This window comes from Syngnathus acus, chromosome 1, assembly GCF_901709675.1.
Source record: "Syngnathus acus chromosome 1, fSynAcu1.2, whole genome shotgun sequence".
NCBI classification, from domain to species: domain Eukaryota; kingdom Metazoa; phylum Chordata; class Actinopteri; order Syngnathiformes; family Syngnathidae; genus Syngnathus; species Syngnathus acus.
In genome coordinates this window covers 4,726,557-4,743,563 of record NC_051087.1, presented here as the reverse complement: position 1 = coordinate 4,743,563, position 17,007 = coordinate 4,726,557, and the positions used below count along the sequence as shown (strand labels likewise).

The 17,007-nt window shown below is 41.4% G+C and overlaps 2 protein-coding genes across 3 annotated transcripts in view; one reads left to right on the top strand and one right to left on the bottom strand.

The window, feature by feature from the left end:
* Positions 1 to 6,183, bottom strand: part of tnrc6c2 (trinucleotide repeat containing adaptor 6C2) — a 32,418-nt gene extending 26,235 nt beyond the window's left edge. The window contains exon 1 of one of the 2 annotated variants that reach the window (XM_037262405.1): positions 5,454 to 6,183. The gene's annotated coding sequence lies outside the window, so the exon portion shown is untranslated. The remainder of the gene's footprint in view (positions 1 to 5,453) is intronic. The other variant, XM_037262397.1, reaches the window with a different exon arrangement.
* Positions 1 to 17,007, top strand: part of LOC119121673 — a 296,445-nt gene that overhangs the window by 78,993 nt on the left and 200,445 nt on the right. The window lies entirely within an intron of this gene.

Here is a 17,007-nt window from a genome sequence, read left to right as displayed (position 1 = left end):
GAATTTCATGGAAATGCTGGTGCTTTTTATTTTTCCTCCTCTTGTTGATGCCAATTATTCTCTCAAGAAAAGTGGCAAAAGGCCTCCCAGAAAGGCAAACATCCTTTCATGCACAATAAACACGGTTCTCTGGGGGCACAGAGACTATTTGTGTGATGTCATTCATGAAACGTTTACCTCATAATTTAATAAGAATTGGAGAAAAAAGGGTTCCCCTGTATGACTAAACACTTTCTTTTGACTATGACTTGATTGTAGTTCCACAGAACCGAATGACATAAACGGACATCGTGGGAGTAACTGGCACAGCTGCATGAAACACCGAATAGCAAGAAGAACAGTATGCAGAGAAAGATGACGACACACACACGGTCAAGCCCAGAAAGAGGCAACGCTTGACATAGAGAGACAGCAGAAAGTCGGTGTGTCTGGTGCCTGTCTTTCTGTCAGAGATTCTGGGGAAAGCGAAAGGGGGATGCAGGAGAAATACAAGTGGGCGGATGAGAGGAGGGGGAAAAAAAACAGGCGGCGGATGAAAGCAGACAGAGAACACCAATTAAGAACGACAGCCGCCGGAGAACCAGACAAGACGGAATGAGGAGCTAAGGCTGAAAGTGGGGAAAGGCGGAAAAGAGAATCCTCACTGGGTGTAGTAAAGAGAAAGAGAAAAAAAAAGGGAAGTATGCATAATGGAGGCTGGCAGACAAGGAGGGAGAGCGAGAGAAGTGGGGGGGATAACCATGTGCCTTGATTACTAATATCCATGGGATGGCGGAAAGAATAGCGAGAGGGATACACGGACGATAGGAACCTCAAGACGAATCAAAATAGAGACGACGCTGCAGAGAGGACATAAAAACGTGGCGCGTTTTGAATGACAGGAGTGAAGCAATATCATCTGCCATTGCTAGATGTTGTGGTAAACCTGCGATCCACCACTGTTGCCAGTTAGCCCAGCCAGACATTCCTGTGGTTTACAAAAAAAGCCACATGACTTTTAGGAGGGAACAAAGACGGGAGCTGTTCCTACCTGTGGGATTATTATACAAGGTCAGAAGTTGAACACAAACTGTAGTGTGGCGCTAGTTCAAAGTTTTTTTTTGTTTTTTTTTTAATATCCTGCCTACTCTAAGTCAGCTGATAAGCGGTTCAGATAATGGATGGATGGATATAACAAATATGTAGCTACTGTATCATTTTGGCATGTTCTACTTGGAAAAAGCAAGCCTGTGAATTTAACAAGCGAGTTTGTTGTTTGTAATCAGTTTCGCCTTACACCGGTGCACAAAAGTAAAACGTGCTTTATTGCCACGAGACCGGACTTGATCAATGGCTGCTCGCTGGGATTTGTTGACGTGACTGAAGGTGGGCGGACAGTTGTGTTGAGGGAGCGGATAAAGTCCAACACTGAGGCAGAGGGAGGGAGTTGGTGCTATAAATAACACCTTTGAGGTTTGCACAAGGGTAGCTTCGCTGGGGAAGCAGCCAAGTTGACATGAAACTTGAACATGGCGGCCTGCTACGGCTGCTTAAGCTGACAGAATTCAAAAACGTGTCTTTTGGACTGATTGATTGTCTATAAAATGCATGGTGAAGTTTAGGGCTGCCATTATCGATTATTTTTAGAATCGGTTACTCATTAGGGATTAAAAACAATTAAACAACAGTTAGTCAATACACAAGTAGGATTGATGGTCATTGTCCTAACAAAAGATAAATCAGTTTGTAAAAGAATTATTTTGAGAGTTTAAGTTTATTTATTTTTATTTAAAGTTCATTTATTACATGGGTTGGACAATGCCTGAATGTTTCGAAGTCTTGTTTTGGATGACAGCAACTTGACACTGCACAAAGGAAAATGTCAAATATCTGTCAATTTACACATTGACAACAATCTGAGTCATATAATTAAGAGCTGAAACAAATGAACAGACGACATTCTGTGATCGACACACTCAAACTCTTGATTGCGTGAAGTCCAATCGACATATTTTCAGTTAACTGTGCGGATATTAAATAAAAAAAGACTTTTCGAAAAAGGGAGGCTCTGTAGCCTTAACTCTAATCTCAGGAAAGAGCAAGCGGGGTATGCTAGTGCTATTTACAAGGCCTTAACCGAGAGCTTTAGATGTGCTGTGGGACTCGAGCCCTGTTACATAATAAGCAAGTCTGTCTAATGTTAGTTTGACAATGAAGACTGGAACATTTAAATTGGATATCCCGCATATTCCCAGTCAGGCTTCTTCCATGTCATGCCATGCTCCTTCCCACCGTGCCTCCAATTAGCCAACACGAACGCGAGGGAGGGAACAGGGGCCCCCAAAATAAAGCTCCATACACTGAACATTCCCCTGGAGCCGTGCCAAGACTCACAAGCGTCAGCTCGCCGGGTTCCAGCTGCCCCCCCCCTTCTTAACCTGGCTTATCCCTGTTGGGCCCCTTAAACCCTGGCCCTTCTACTGGCACATACATTGGGGGAGAAGGAGGCATAGAACAGGCAACAAAAGTAAATTATTCAATCTCCCCTATAGGACAAAAGTGATATCCGGGTTTCAGCGTCTTAAGATACAGAGCTTTTGTGGGAATCTGATGACATTGATAATCAACCGAGTGTTCTTTGTAGGAATCTTTTAAATATGTTGAGTGTCTTGGTCTTTGTTCTCATATTCGATTTCACCGTTACTGCTGAGAACAACCTAATCTACATATACTACTCAATTATTTCAATGTCTACATCAAATTCAAGTGACGGGCATCTATTTCCTTCAACCACTTTGAAAATAACCATTCGCAGTCTACATGATAATGTTAATGGCTTTTGACAACCACAAAGTGAATCCAGCTGATTGCGCTGTCAATGCCCCCTTAGACTGGAGCAGCACCCTGCGGCGGTGTTAAGTGTGTTATCTATCCGTTCTGTGCCAGTTGTGTGAAAGGCTTTATCATAACGAGCTCGGTAACCACCACGGTTCAAGCCTGGGCGAAGGTCAATGACCGGGGGAAAGGGGATAGACGACATAAGCCACTCTTCTGAAGCAGGACTTAGTGGAGCCAAAAGAAATTCTTGAAAGCAACTTTTCGTTTGTCGGAACTTGGAGCCTCTTGGGAAACTGCTTGAAGTCTTTGCCAAAAATGCTTGCCGTGAGAGTTGTGGGATGGAAAAACTAAGTGTACTACAGCTTCCAAGTTGGCATTGTGATAGGCACAAGGACAGCAGCATGAGGACCAAACCGAGTGCAGCGTATTATCAGTAAAAGGTCACACAATAGAAAACAAACCTTGGGTAATATTTTCAAATAGGACACAGCAGGTGGTACGGGTTTGCTCTTGAGGATGTGAAAAGCCTTCAACAATAGTGAGCTGCCAAGAAAGAAAATGCCAAATACACACGACCGTGACTGATCTCCTTTTTAACTCAAACGTCTTAAGTGTGGCATAACAGGCTGCCAGAGATGCATTAATGTTCTCTGTCTGTATAGTTGACAAACTCCAATAAAAGCTTTCAAACAACATGCAGATCTTTTCTTCTAATTCAAGGCAACTTGTAAGAGGATTCACCCGCACGAGGTGAACACTGTCAGTGGGAATGCCCCATGGTTCATTACTAGGTCCTCTAAACTTCATAACTCATTTACTGTCTGCCATTTTCAAACTCTGCCCTACAATTCGAACAAAAAGTAAATACAATATAAACAGCTGGTATTGAATATTTGGATTTTTAAAATAACAAATATTCCAATAATAAATAAATAAAACAAATATTCCAATAATCATTAAATAAAATCAATAGAATACTTGATTCAAAATATATTTGATAGCTGCAACCCTTGCTATGGATGACTTACTGTGTTGCAGACCTCACTTTTGCACAATTCCTCCAGACAGTATCTACTAATTTATCTTTAATAATAGATCTTTATCTGTTGAATGGTCTTAACTAGGATAGAATCAAAATAGAAGAATAATTTAAAAAAATTACTGCATTAACTGTACTTGAGATTTCCCAGTCAACAGTGTCATACAGACACCAAGTATGACATCTTTGCACCGCTCAATCTCATCAAGAATGTCATAAAAACAGGGACTGGCAAACCGTAACAATTCTATGGCAGCCACAGCCACCGTATTTGAGCTGCAATCATTAATCATAAAAGGTAGAAGGATTTTATCCACCGGGGGCGGCTCGCTCAAGTCCAAGTTACGTGTTCTTTAAAGGCCGATAGAGGGGGACTAACAGCAGACTGCTTCTTAACAAGCGTAAGCTTCATCTCCTCCCCCTATTCTATCGTTTATGGGCAGCAGAGGGCCCCTGCGAAATCTTTTCACAGCCACCCTTTTATTTGCAACACGTCAGCCTTTGCGAGAGATGGGTGGGTGGCTAGGAGGGACTTGACCCTCCAGAAGAAAAAAAACAAAATTGTGTGTGTGGGTCTGTGAGCCAGCTGGGTGTTTAAGGGCATGCGGGAGCCACCTCATGACCTGATTAGCAACCGCAGTGCATTAACTAACTGCCAGGACCTTGAGCTTGGCCCAGAAAATGCTCGCGCACGCCAGTAAAACAGCATTGAGGCTGCAGGAAAGCATTTCAGCTCGACACATGAATGCGTGTTGTCGCTTCTTGCAACAATTTTCTCATTTCAACACGGCACTGGCGTGTGACGATTGAGATAAGACAGTTCTGACAGAAGGAGGAAGATAGGGGGGGTTGAAATTGAACAGGAAATTATGTACTTCAATTAAGACACGCAGAAGAGATATTAAATGCTGTACTTAGGCGCCTGGGGATGCGGGAAACGGGGGGATGCAATGCAATGGAAGGCGACAGTTCAATCAGTATCTGGAGCTGAGGTGGAGGAACAGAAGATGGGCGTCTGGATAGTTTAATAATGTTCTTGGAATTAATGTAGGGGATTTTACAAGATATATGACGGAGTTACAAGATGATGTATCACATGAACCACAAGCAGATTACACAAATTCAAAAAGGCATTTTGCATTCAATATGAAAGCTGGCATCATGTCATTGCATTACAACAGAAAGTACCCCCCCTAAAGGCATTTAAGCCTTTGTACAAACCTATGGAAAGTAATGCATTCTAAAGTAATACATTCTTCGCTACGTGAAAGAAACTATTCACATGTGCAGAATGTTCTCAGTCCTCTCAACCAATCACAGAGGAGCTGTGATATAACACTTAAGTTCCACGTCGAGTTTCATAGTAAATAGACTTATAATGTAATCATTACATTATTCATTACATTGTGTACCTGTACGTCATGCTTCTACTACCTTCAGCATCACATTGTTATTTCTGATGGAATTCCCATTGAAGCCATCGCAATTTATATTTGCAGGGTTAACATAAAATAACGAAGGTCATGCTATCTACGAGTTGATAATCGTATGAGGACTGGAAAAAAGAAAGAAAGAGATGTGGAGAATATAAACTTACCTTGGGTCAAACACGGCTTTTGCAGCTTTTAATCAATCCCCGGTGTCCTCTCCAAAGTTACCCGTAAAGCGATGGAGCAGATTCAGTAAAGACTTGGCAGCTTCGCCGGCGGCCGCCGTAGCAGCTTGGTGACAGGATTGCGAGGTAAACAACGCTCCCCTCTTCAGCCCCACACACAAAACCACAATTTTGTATTGTGAAGCTTGAGGGAAATTTAAAAAATGCCGCACAAAATATAAACGCTAAAAAGCCATATGCGATTTAGAATAAGGGGCGGGGAGGGGGAGGAAGCGTAGGCAACAACAACAAAAACAAACGATACGATTAGGAACGACCTTGTAAAAGGCAGCTAAATTGTTACAGACGACGTTAGCCAGTAGAAGTTGTGCCTCGATACCCTTCTCAAAAAAAGAAAAAAAGAATAAAGAAAAAAAGAATGGCGCAGTTTTTTGTCCGGATAGCCGACAGCCGTCCGAAAGCCAGCCGACCAACTTGGTTTAAAGTGCAAAAAAAAAAAAGAAATGTTTCGTTTTTAGGTGACCAGCGGGACGACTAGTGACGCGCCGGCTACCGCGAATGCAAAGTGAGAAGCGACTCCGGGAAAATACATTCTGCAAGGGTCCAGACGTCGCAGAGCACGGCCATGGCAGGCGTTTCAGTGAGCTCTCGGCGTCAGTGGTCTCGCAGCCATTTTGTTGAGACTAGCAAACACCGCAGTGTCGCTTCTCTCCTCCTCCCCCGGAGAGCAGCCAGACCAGGAAGCGGCTGAGGAAACGTCACTACAGGCCAGCCAATCGGGAGACGCGACGAAACTCCGCCCCGGCCCCAAATTTATTGTTTATATTTAAAGAAAGAAAGAAATTGTTGGACACACTCCCAGAAACACTACAATATACCCTGACTGTCTTCTGTGCTCTTTCTTTTATTTTTTTAAAGCACCATGTCAATATTAATAATCCCAAACAACAGCAACATAAAAAAAGTCAAGACTTTCCCCCAACCATCCATTTTCCATACAACAAAAGTCCCATTTAAAATGAGAATAAGATGAAAATAAGAGCTCATGAGCAATGGTGATAAATTATGGGTGAATCCATCTGTCAAAGGTTAATGTAGTCATATCATATATGATTACATAATTGAACGTCTGTTTCTGCTTCTGCTTCCGCCATCTAGACCATTAGTCTACCCTGCATTGGATTTAAAGAGAATGAGTGGAGGCACTGCAGGCCAAAAGCAAATGATGGTGTTCACGCCCACAACGTCGCAAACATCCATTTCTAAATATGAGCCTGAATGTTGGGTTTCTGTCCATGTGTGAATAACACTTCATTCTTCCACTGTACTGTTGACACACATTCATTTTACAATGAATTTGATAAGTGACACACTCTTTAATTAGATTTGGCGCTATTGTTTACCATTTTAAAGCGAGCAGGTATTTTATGACAAATGTATTACTAATGGGGAGGACATCTGCACAGACGATCTCATTTTTATTTTCATTTGCATGTCAAAGCGGAGATAAAAATAATACCAATGTAATATTGGTCTGTATTTCATCAGATACAGTCAAAACTGTAATATTTTCTGAGATACTTATCATGTGGAGAAAATTCCATATAGTAGCACAGCTATCGCTAACACTGGTTTTAGATCTAGTGCCTTTGATTAACCCGCATTTATCATCACAACAAGAACCTGTTAATGATAGAAAAATGAATACGGTGCGCTTAATTTGTCACATGTCCTGTAAGACACCTTTAATATTGAATGCTAATGGTGCTGTGTTAGCATAACGTGTAAAACCATTTCACTATCTTTGATATGAAATGATATGTCAGCAGAACCACATTAGTGGAAAATTGTAAATAATTTGTAAATAGCAATGTAATGTAATAATAGTCTGGCCGTTTCATCCAGAACTAGTTATCAAATTCGAGCACTTTTTCTTATAGTTTGTCTACCCAAATCGACCTTTGTCAAGAATGTCTTGACCAGGTGCTGCTCAGACACATGGGGCCATAATTCCTGCCTATTCACGACATGATGGATGAGGTCGCCCTTCTGCCCTTACGATCACGTCTGCACAAATCCTGCAGAAAGAAAACGTGGCCCCTCTGTCCATTCTCTACACTCCTTTCTCATGGAAATCAATGCCCGGCGTGAAGACTATACACACTGACACACAAAGTGCAGTGGGAACAGGTCAAGACTGCGCATTACAAAGGCGATGGCTGACCAGTGAGAACTTGCTTAGAAATGCTGAGGGCTCCTCCACATCACTCATAGAGACTATTAATGAGAAAGCCAAGGGGCCCTGGCCAAAAGTGTTTTTCTTCTTCTCCATTTTAGGCAAGATGCCTAAAGCTTTTGAGACAACCAGCACCAATACAATAGAGAAAGCAGATGTTCTGCACTCAGGGTTAAGGAGGGTGAGCGGAGAGTGGAATGTTATCAGGAAAAAAAAAAAAAGAAGAAAAAAAAAAAAAACCTTGAGGCATATGTGGATTCCGAACTAAGTCAGCCAGTGCTTCGGTTTATTCTGGGCCTTGTACAAACCACGTAAACATGTTTTTTTTTTAAAAAAAAAAAAGAGTGACCTCAGAAGCACTTGAAAGGCATTGAGCAATGCATTCCATGTTGTGTGCACTGCTATCTCCATTAATTGCCTTTAATATCATCTTCTTATGACTCAATGAAGATGGAAGACACTTTGATTATTTTGGAATTTAAAAAACATTTCTCGTGAAGTAACTTAAATAAAAGTCGTATTTTCAATCGTCTTAGAGACAGCGTGCCTGTTTTATTATATGCAGTGCTTCATAAATAAAATAATAAATAAATCTTTTTGTCTAACCCCATGTATTCTTTTTCCTTAATGTTTCTCGTGAGTCCTCCAGTGTGTGTAATTGCTTTGACATTTACTCAGATTGCTGGCAAAGGCAAGACAATGGGAAAAGATCTGCCAGACATTCTGATAAGAAAAAAAAAAGACACAAGTTGAAGAACTAGCCGCGGAACTTCACGTCTTCCCCTCTCAGACAAAGACCTTGCTCTGTTTTCTAGCCAGACAGCCCTCCCCTCCTTTTTAAAAAAAAAAAAATAATTCAAGTCAGTCTGTACACGCTCTCACAAGGGTGCACGTGTGGCCGCAAATTCAAACCACATGCATTTTCCCTTGTGGATGAATATAGTATCTATATATCTATCATTTTGGTCACATATTGCAGATGCACACCCTCAGCTACGTCTTCAGTGGTTACATGCATATTTAATGCATGTGCTCCGTGGCTACATTTTGTCATTTAAACACATTTCCCACAGGAGGAAGTATCCCTACCCGGAAAACATTAATAACCACGCGCGTTCATAAAACATTTCCAAGAAAATTGCACAAAAAGAATCCCGGGAGCCATGGCTTTTGTATAAGTCAAAGTATATTTCATAAAAGGCCAGCTTGAAGCTCGGAAACAAAGAACACACAAGATGCAGCCGTTCCTATCTTTTTTGCAAGTGTAAAAAGAAGTTAATGATGAATTCAAAACAAATATATATTGTGTTCTCAATATATATGACTCTCTTCACAATAAGCCTACAGGTGATTTTGCAGTTCTTGTACTTTTATCATCAACTTTCACTTTTTCTATCGAGGAGCCAGGATAAAGATGCATTTGCGGTTTTGCCGCTAAGCTACGCTCCATCGCAAAAAGCAACAATTGCAGTTCCATCGTTCTCGTCTCACTTTTTTGCAATAACTCGAAGCCTTCTGGGACGATAGCAACCAAAATCCCCTAAAGAAAACTCCAACTCAAACTCACTCCAAAAGAATCAGTTGAACATTTCATCTTGAATCATAACACAAGTTCTAATTGAGGTTTGTCAAACATTTGATAGCAGATCTTTGAAATCCTCCCTCCCAAGATGGAGCTTTGCAGAATGTGTTTGGTTGTGTTTGCCCAGGACTGATGACTTGAATGTGTCTGTGCCTCAGTATTGATTATGAATACACAACCTTCCTTGGGAGTCTGTCCTTAATGTATGTGAGTAATCAAAATGCAGACGGTAAGCAACCGCCGCTTGGCTCAAAGTGACATTTCCACAGGCTGGACTTGACATATGTAAAAATAAAAAAAAGGAACTGGGGGAGGAGGGAAACAGATTTATACAGAGTATCGCTTTTTCAAGATGGGTGAAGCTGAGTATTACCAAAAAAAAAAAAAAAACCTCCAAATTCAAATAAAAATCAATTAGCGTGTGAATCCCTCCCACACTCCGACGTACGTACATATTGCTCGCAATAACTGTTGTGCTGTTCATAAAAATGCAATACATTACGATTAAATTATGACCTTCACGCAAATGCAGTGTAAATGTTTGTAATCCCGTAGTGTCTCTGGATGCTGCACATTACATTATATGTGGGGAGGGGGGGGGGGGGTGTACAATATACAGCAAAGAGCCAGAGCAAGGTAAGGTAACACATAGCGACCGCATGTGTGTGTGTGCATGCCTGTACTGTCAATGTATGTGTGTTTACTTGTCCATACGAGTGTGAGCAGTGCAGCATAAGACAGCGATTTGGAGCTCTGGTAATTTCCCCCGAGACAAGCAAGTAGGTAAAGGCCAGCGAGGGAGAGAGGGGAGGGTGTCAGAGAATAATGAGGAATGATTCAGTGGGGGAGACATGGAGCGTCTTTGCCAAAGAGGGAAACGCGGTCGCTAAATCCAAAGCGTCTCAGAAAAAATAAAAATAGTGTTGTGATTTTTTTTTTAAATATTCCAAATGCCTCGTTTCTGAAAATACTCATTTTTGTCACGGGTTTATCAATTCATTCGAAGTTTGGATTTTTCTGATGATGTAATATTGCTACAATTGCCACACATTCATGTTAGCATCTTAATGTTAGCATCACCTCTCCACATCCACTTCTATTTCCGAACTCATTATCATGCTCAAAGACCTGCATGGATTTGATGGTGTTTTGGGAACTGACGGCTTAATCAGATTTATTGCACACTTAAGCCTAACTGATTGCTTTTATGGATTCAAATGACTAATTAAGAGCTAACAAGTCCACTTTCTGTTTCATTCACGTGTGCTAATGACCTTCGCAGAATGAAGGTAGCGCAACTGTCAATCGCAGAAAAAAGGTCATTTCACATGAGATTGGGTTTTTCGAAACTGACGTGTGAAATGTGTACATACGTGAAATCAATCACTCACAATAAAGTTACTTATTTAAAAAAAAATATATATATATATATACATAAAATATAAAATAAAACACACACACATACACACACACTGGTATTGCCATTGTGTTTGGAAAGCCACCATGAAAGCACAGCCAGTCCCAACACAGACAACATATCTTGACCTTCGGGTGATCTTCACCAGATCAATACCATCACCGCCACAGACAAGCGGTCACAATTTACTCAGCCTCCTACAAGTACACTTAGAGCAACACACACACACATGCACACACGCACACACACACCCAATCCAATGAGTGTCTGCTACTCGTATTGATTGCTCGGTATTGACCGACTCGTGCACACACGAGCGTCACCATGTTACACCCTTGCTTGTTGTCTTTATTTCCAACTGCCGGGCTGAGATTGCATGCTGTCACTGGTCTGTTATAAAAGTAAGAATTGCAACTGCCTTAGAAATTACATGTGAAAGATACTGCTGGGATGCCAAATGAGAAAAATGCAACTAATACAGTATATCACACTCAAGATCATATCATACGTTGTATTTGTGACCTCTGTGGAGGTTGAGCAGTGCAATCTGATTAAACATGAAAAAGAGCTCTGATGTTTCAATCACGCCATAGCAGGAAATCTCCATAATTATGATTTTCTAAAGTCTAAGGTCACACACAATTTGAAAATACTCTAAATAACCACATTTAAAAAGTTTAGCCATTAATATTATCAGTCATAATAGTGTAAAAAGAAGATAACTGTTAATAAAAACATCATTTCACTTTAGTGACAAATGATTAATTCAGAGTTTGGTTTTTAACATTTATAATTGCCAGTGAAGAAAAACAAATTGTGCATGCATAAACAAAAACAAAAAAATCGAATATTTAGGTCTGTGTGAGAGTTTAAACAGCACTGTGCGTTAAAATATTTAGCGCCCCCCCCCCCTCACAATAATAACAGTGAATGAAACAATAATGATTGTTTCTCCAGTTGCATATACACGCACTATATTGTATGTGCATGTTTTCCATTAAGGGAAAAGGGCAAAGTAGAGGCAACACAGAAAGGCCAATATCAGTTATCTAAGACTGCATGTCAGTTTTTAAATCCCGAGGTGTATTCATTATGTAGACAATTTCCCCCCCACACCACCACCACACACAACCAGACACACAGACTCACACAAGAACAAAAAGAAACAAGCAAATCAATATCTAACTATCTGCACGTGGCCCGAAGGCGACTGTTTCAATTCTATGTAAATGTTGGTGGCATACCCAGAGGCAAGAGTTGATATTTAGAAGTCCATTAAGGAGATGCAGTGACGGGTAAATTCACTACGTGCTCCACAGAGACTTTGAGGCATTGTGAAGAGATGGAGGCAAGAAAGACTTTAGAAAAAAGAAGGAACAGTAGAAATTAAAGAATAAAATGGAATGGAACTCCAAGCAGTTGTTGTATTTTGGGAGTTGTGTCGATGAAAGAATAAAAGGATAAATCATTTTTTTGTGTTATGCTTTGCATCCATTGGTCGAGAAATAAATCAGCTGCGTTCACTCCCACTACGGCGCACACGGCCATTTCTAACAGTGTCGGTCTAGAAAATACCAATGTCTGATTCTGCTCCCATTCTGTGTTTGTATCTCAAGTTAGCACTCCCAAACAAATCATAATGACAGCATTGTTGAGTTTAACAGTTTGCTTTTGTGTGACAGGAAATGTTTAAATGCGGCTCTTTTGAAAGATTCCACTAGATTTATAAACATTCCCTGTATAGTTAATAAAGCTTTTATGATGATGACAGTTTGGAATAGGAGGAAGAAACAGACAAGCATTCATAAACGTATGCACGTGAGTATGTTGTGTTGTTTTGTGTGTGTGTGTTGCTATCAGTCACCTCAGCCCGGACGTCATTTTGATTAATGTCGCCTTCCTGCAGCTGACCTGCAAGGTCACTGGAATAGTGGATACTCTGCCTCTCCCATTCGCCGCTGTGCCAAAGGGAGGAAAGGGTTTGTCCAAATAATATGCTCCCCCAGAGGCTTCCCCCCCCCCGCTTTTCTGTACATCTCTCATTTAAAAACTGTCTGTCTCTCCTTGAGCTGCCCTTGCACACTTCCGGCGTTGTGTCTCGCTCATTCTCATCCATCTTTTTCTGTCGGGCTTGCCGTCCACCTCTCTAATCTAAAATGCAATCAAAGGCGGCCGTAATAAAAAAGGAGTTTGAGAATGCTGGAGAGAAAAGGGAGGGAGGGGGGGGCGGCAAGGTGCCATTAGGGTCACCCGCTGAAGGTTTTAATAAACACATACACATTTAACACATCACTGCCATGCTTCCTCTTCTCCATCTGTTTGCAGCCTCACGAATTATGTTGTTCTGGACCAACAGACTCTTGGCTGCTCCTTTTGCCAGGCAGCCATTTTTGGCACGGTGGCCAAATCGAGGTCGGGTCAAGGGAGAAGTGATTGTTTTATGAATGCCAACTGTTAATAGAGTCTGGTGAACCACTTTGCGTTTTCCTTAATGCACAGGTTTGATTTTGCGCTACAAAACAGGCTGTTGGAATTAGTTTCACTGCATAAAGTTAAAACAGCAAGATTTTCCATCATGACAGTTAGAGCATTAAAAATAGCTTTTCGGGCATGTCTTTGAAAATGTTTCATCTACTCAACAAGGCAATTACATGAGTCATAAGTGAAGCAAAATGGCCAAATGCCTGAGAAAATAACTAAATGCGCTCTACAAATTAACTTGCTTATAAAATAATAAAACCCAGAACAGCCAACAGTAGCGACATTCCTTCATCCAAAAGTTTTCAAATATAAATCTGTGTCAATTGCTCAGTCTTGGATTCCGTATTAACGCTCACATGGCACAATATTAAAAAATATGACTCATAGTATAACATTCTCAAATTCTCCACACATCCATTTGAGACACACAAACAATTATTGACGCTCACACTCACACCATTTAAAATCTTCAATGATCATTCCATATTTTGGGGAAGTCAGAGACAGATGATCACTGAGCCCAGATTTGAAACTTGGAACTAGGAGCCAATCGCGCTTCCACGCTTACTTGGCCGTCAAATAATCTCCTATAAACCCGGTAAACAAATATAAGTACATTTTGTATATTTTTTTTACGCCTGTCTGTAAAAAAAACAGGACTCTGTATACATTATACGTGTGTGTGCTCAGCAGTATAATCACAACCTGGAGAGCAAACCCTGCTGCGCTCAACCTATTTGTCACACACTCTGTACCTATACCCCCACTTTCTTCCCCTTACCCCCACCGTCTGTGTTCCCTTTGCAGCCACGCCTGACACACACGCACAAACACACGCCGACACACACTTTTGTGCATCATGAATCTTTCATGCGAGAGGTCTGTATAATCCCTCGGGCATGTTGCCCCCCCCTTCCATACACACGCACCTCCATCACATTGCGCCATGGTTGCAGAGGGAAAAGGGAGAGGGCGGCAGTAAGGATAGAAGAGAAGGGAGGGAGGGAAGGAGGGAGTGGCAAAAGACAAATTGGAGGTATGAAGTAGGACCCCATTAGAATTACCGTCCCTCTTTTTGCTACTGAGGGAGGCGGAGCAAGAGATAACAATGCAGCGAGGTTTGTTGCATTTCCTCTTGCTGCAGTGGAAAGTCGATTGGCTTCCACTTCTATTCATTTTTTAAACTCTAACTTACTATTCTGGTGGGAAAAGCACTCAACACTATAGATCCCCCTCAAGCAATTTTACCTTTTAAACTCCCTTAACAGACATGTTTATTCACATGACCGGAGCAGCTATCGCCAAAGATTTGTTTTGAGCCAAAGACTTTTTATTAACCCAATAAAACCTTATCCGGAGAGAACGCTGAAGGCAATCCGTCTTTATTTGATTTGTTCTGACAAATAGATGGTAGGGGATGTTTCTATATCACACCTTTTATTTCCTGTTCTAGTTACATTTTTCCGCCACTGCCATCGCTGTTACTGGTTTTAACACATAAACAACATTTACCAGTTAAGATCTTTTCGGGTATTAGCTTTGGAACAACATACCACAAAATGGAGGATTGACACGATCAGCGTGAATTATCCGCATCCAGTCACTTCAACACATCAGCACGCAAACATTCTCAGCAGTCAGAGGAGCTTATTATGCCACCCACTATTGCACCCCAGGTCCCTGATTTACTACGACACTGATTAAAGGTTTCCAGAGAGAGTGTGTATGTGCATATAGACATATGCCAAGTGTGAGACTGGATTTGTACAGAAGTCAGAAATCATTATTATAAAGCACGTGCACGTGAGGAGCAAAGGTGGTATTAACTGTGCACCTCTTCAATCATTAGATATTCTTGCACAATGCTGACTTCACAAAAATACTTTTTTTTTTTTTAAATTTCATGTTAATATGATGAGTCAATATTAATTGCTGTTGTATCTTGATTTAAAAATACAGATGAAACATAAATGCAGCCTAGATGAGATACTCTTATGTTATTTAATTGTTGCACAGGTGCTGCTGTTTTGGTTAGCCATGGAGACAAGTACTTTTTTTAATTTTAATTTTAAAATATGAAACATGAATGCAGACTAGATGAGCTAGCAGGCAGGCTCCAGATGTTTACAATGCTCCTTATGTTATATAATTGTTGCACAGGTGCTGCTGTCTTGGTTAGCAATGGAGACAACTATACTTACTGCCTGGGGGAAGATTTCAACTTCAACTAAATGAAATTTAAGACTTGAAGAAAATATATCTGTTAAATTGATGTTGTTTCTACTTTGAAATGGCAGTGCCATAGACATCTCGATATGTTTCCTCCAATATGTGCAGATGTAATAATGCATGCACATGTATGCAAACGGCCAAAGTAATTATGCATTACTGTCTTTAAGTGCCTTTCCCATTACACGTGTATTTTAATGAGTGTATTTTATCCGAGCCAAGGGTGAGTTTGAATCGACCATAAATGTATAAAGTGTGTTTTGCAGGGTGCCAATAGGTGGACTGCACCCCCCCCCCCCATCCAGTGTCTTGGCCTCACTCCACTTACTGGCTACATTTCATCATGCACATCGTGTCTGAGCACCACCTACCAAATATAATTAAGGTGAGTTATGACCACTCCGAACAAGAAGCAGAAATGGTTGGGTGCTGCGTGCATGTGTGTGTTTATGATGCGTATGAGTGGAGTGACAATGCAACAATGCATTACTTGGGCAAGTGCAAGCGACACACTTTGCTGGCGAGGGGAGCACACAAGCAAGGCTGCAGTTAGAGCCGAGCTGCCGTTTTCTTGTGTGGAAGCGAGCGGAGGGGATAAGAAAGTGGTGGTTGGGGGCGGGGGTGTTGTGATGAGAAAGGGGCCTGTGGGTGGTGGAGGGTACAGTGCCAATTTCACGCCTGTGCTCATTTCTGCTTCTTCCAGCTGTAGACCCCCCTTTTCTCTCTGCATCTCTTCCCCCAACTGCTCTATATGCACCACACACACACATGCATGCACATGCACGGCCTGCCAAGCCTCCACACCAATCTTTCTGCCCTTTCTCCATCTGATATCTGACAGTGAAAGGGAAAATGGGGTCTGTCTTTTTAGAAAAACAGACCCATGTGGATTTTTTTGATTCCGATATTAATCAGAATAAAATCAGATCATGCATTAATCAGAATCTTTTTTTTTTTTAAATGACTAAAATAAAGTTCTCGGGGCACACTAAGGCCTACACCAATAAACATATATTACAGGGAAGAAAATGTATCATTTTAGTATTTGTTGAATCTTAAAACAGAGAGAAAGATTAAGTAGGTCAAACCTTTATAAGGTACAATCAAAACTGTACGTTGTGACTTGACGAGCTCACTGGATTTTTTTTTACTGAGCAGCAGAGCAGGACGCTGAAAATGATACGCCTCTTCAGTGGCAGTGTGTCAACCCCAGAGAAGACATCTTGATTTACCTATGCAAAGATAACATTTGTTTAAACCCCGAGAGCGTGTGTGCTGCTCTTAATGACCCGAGCCCTACTGAAGCACGCTTCCTAATTAAACATTAATTATACAACAATAGTGCTCGCGATTAGATTGTGGCGATGTCAGGCTGACATGTTGCCACCTGGGCTAATGTCAACACAGCATTATTATCACGGCCGTCTGCTGCGACTTGGGCTAATGTAAATCGGTACAAAGCATCAGCTTCAGCGCGGTTGCTAGAGAACCAAGCATGCTGGTGTTTCTCCGCAGCAGTAAGCCGACTGTGTTAATCGGCGAATGCAATGAGGTCACATAAGCAGAAATCCGGTGAGGAATCGTCACCTTT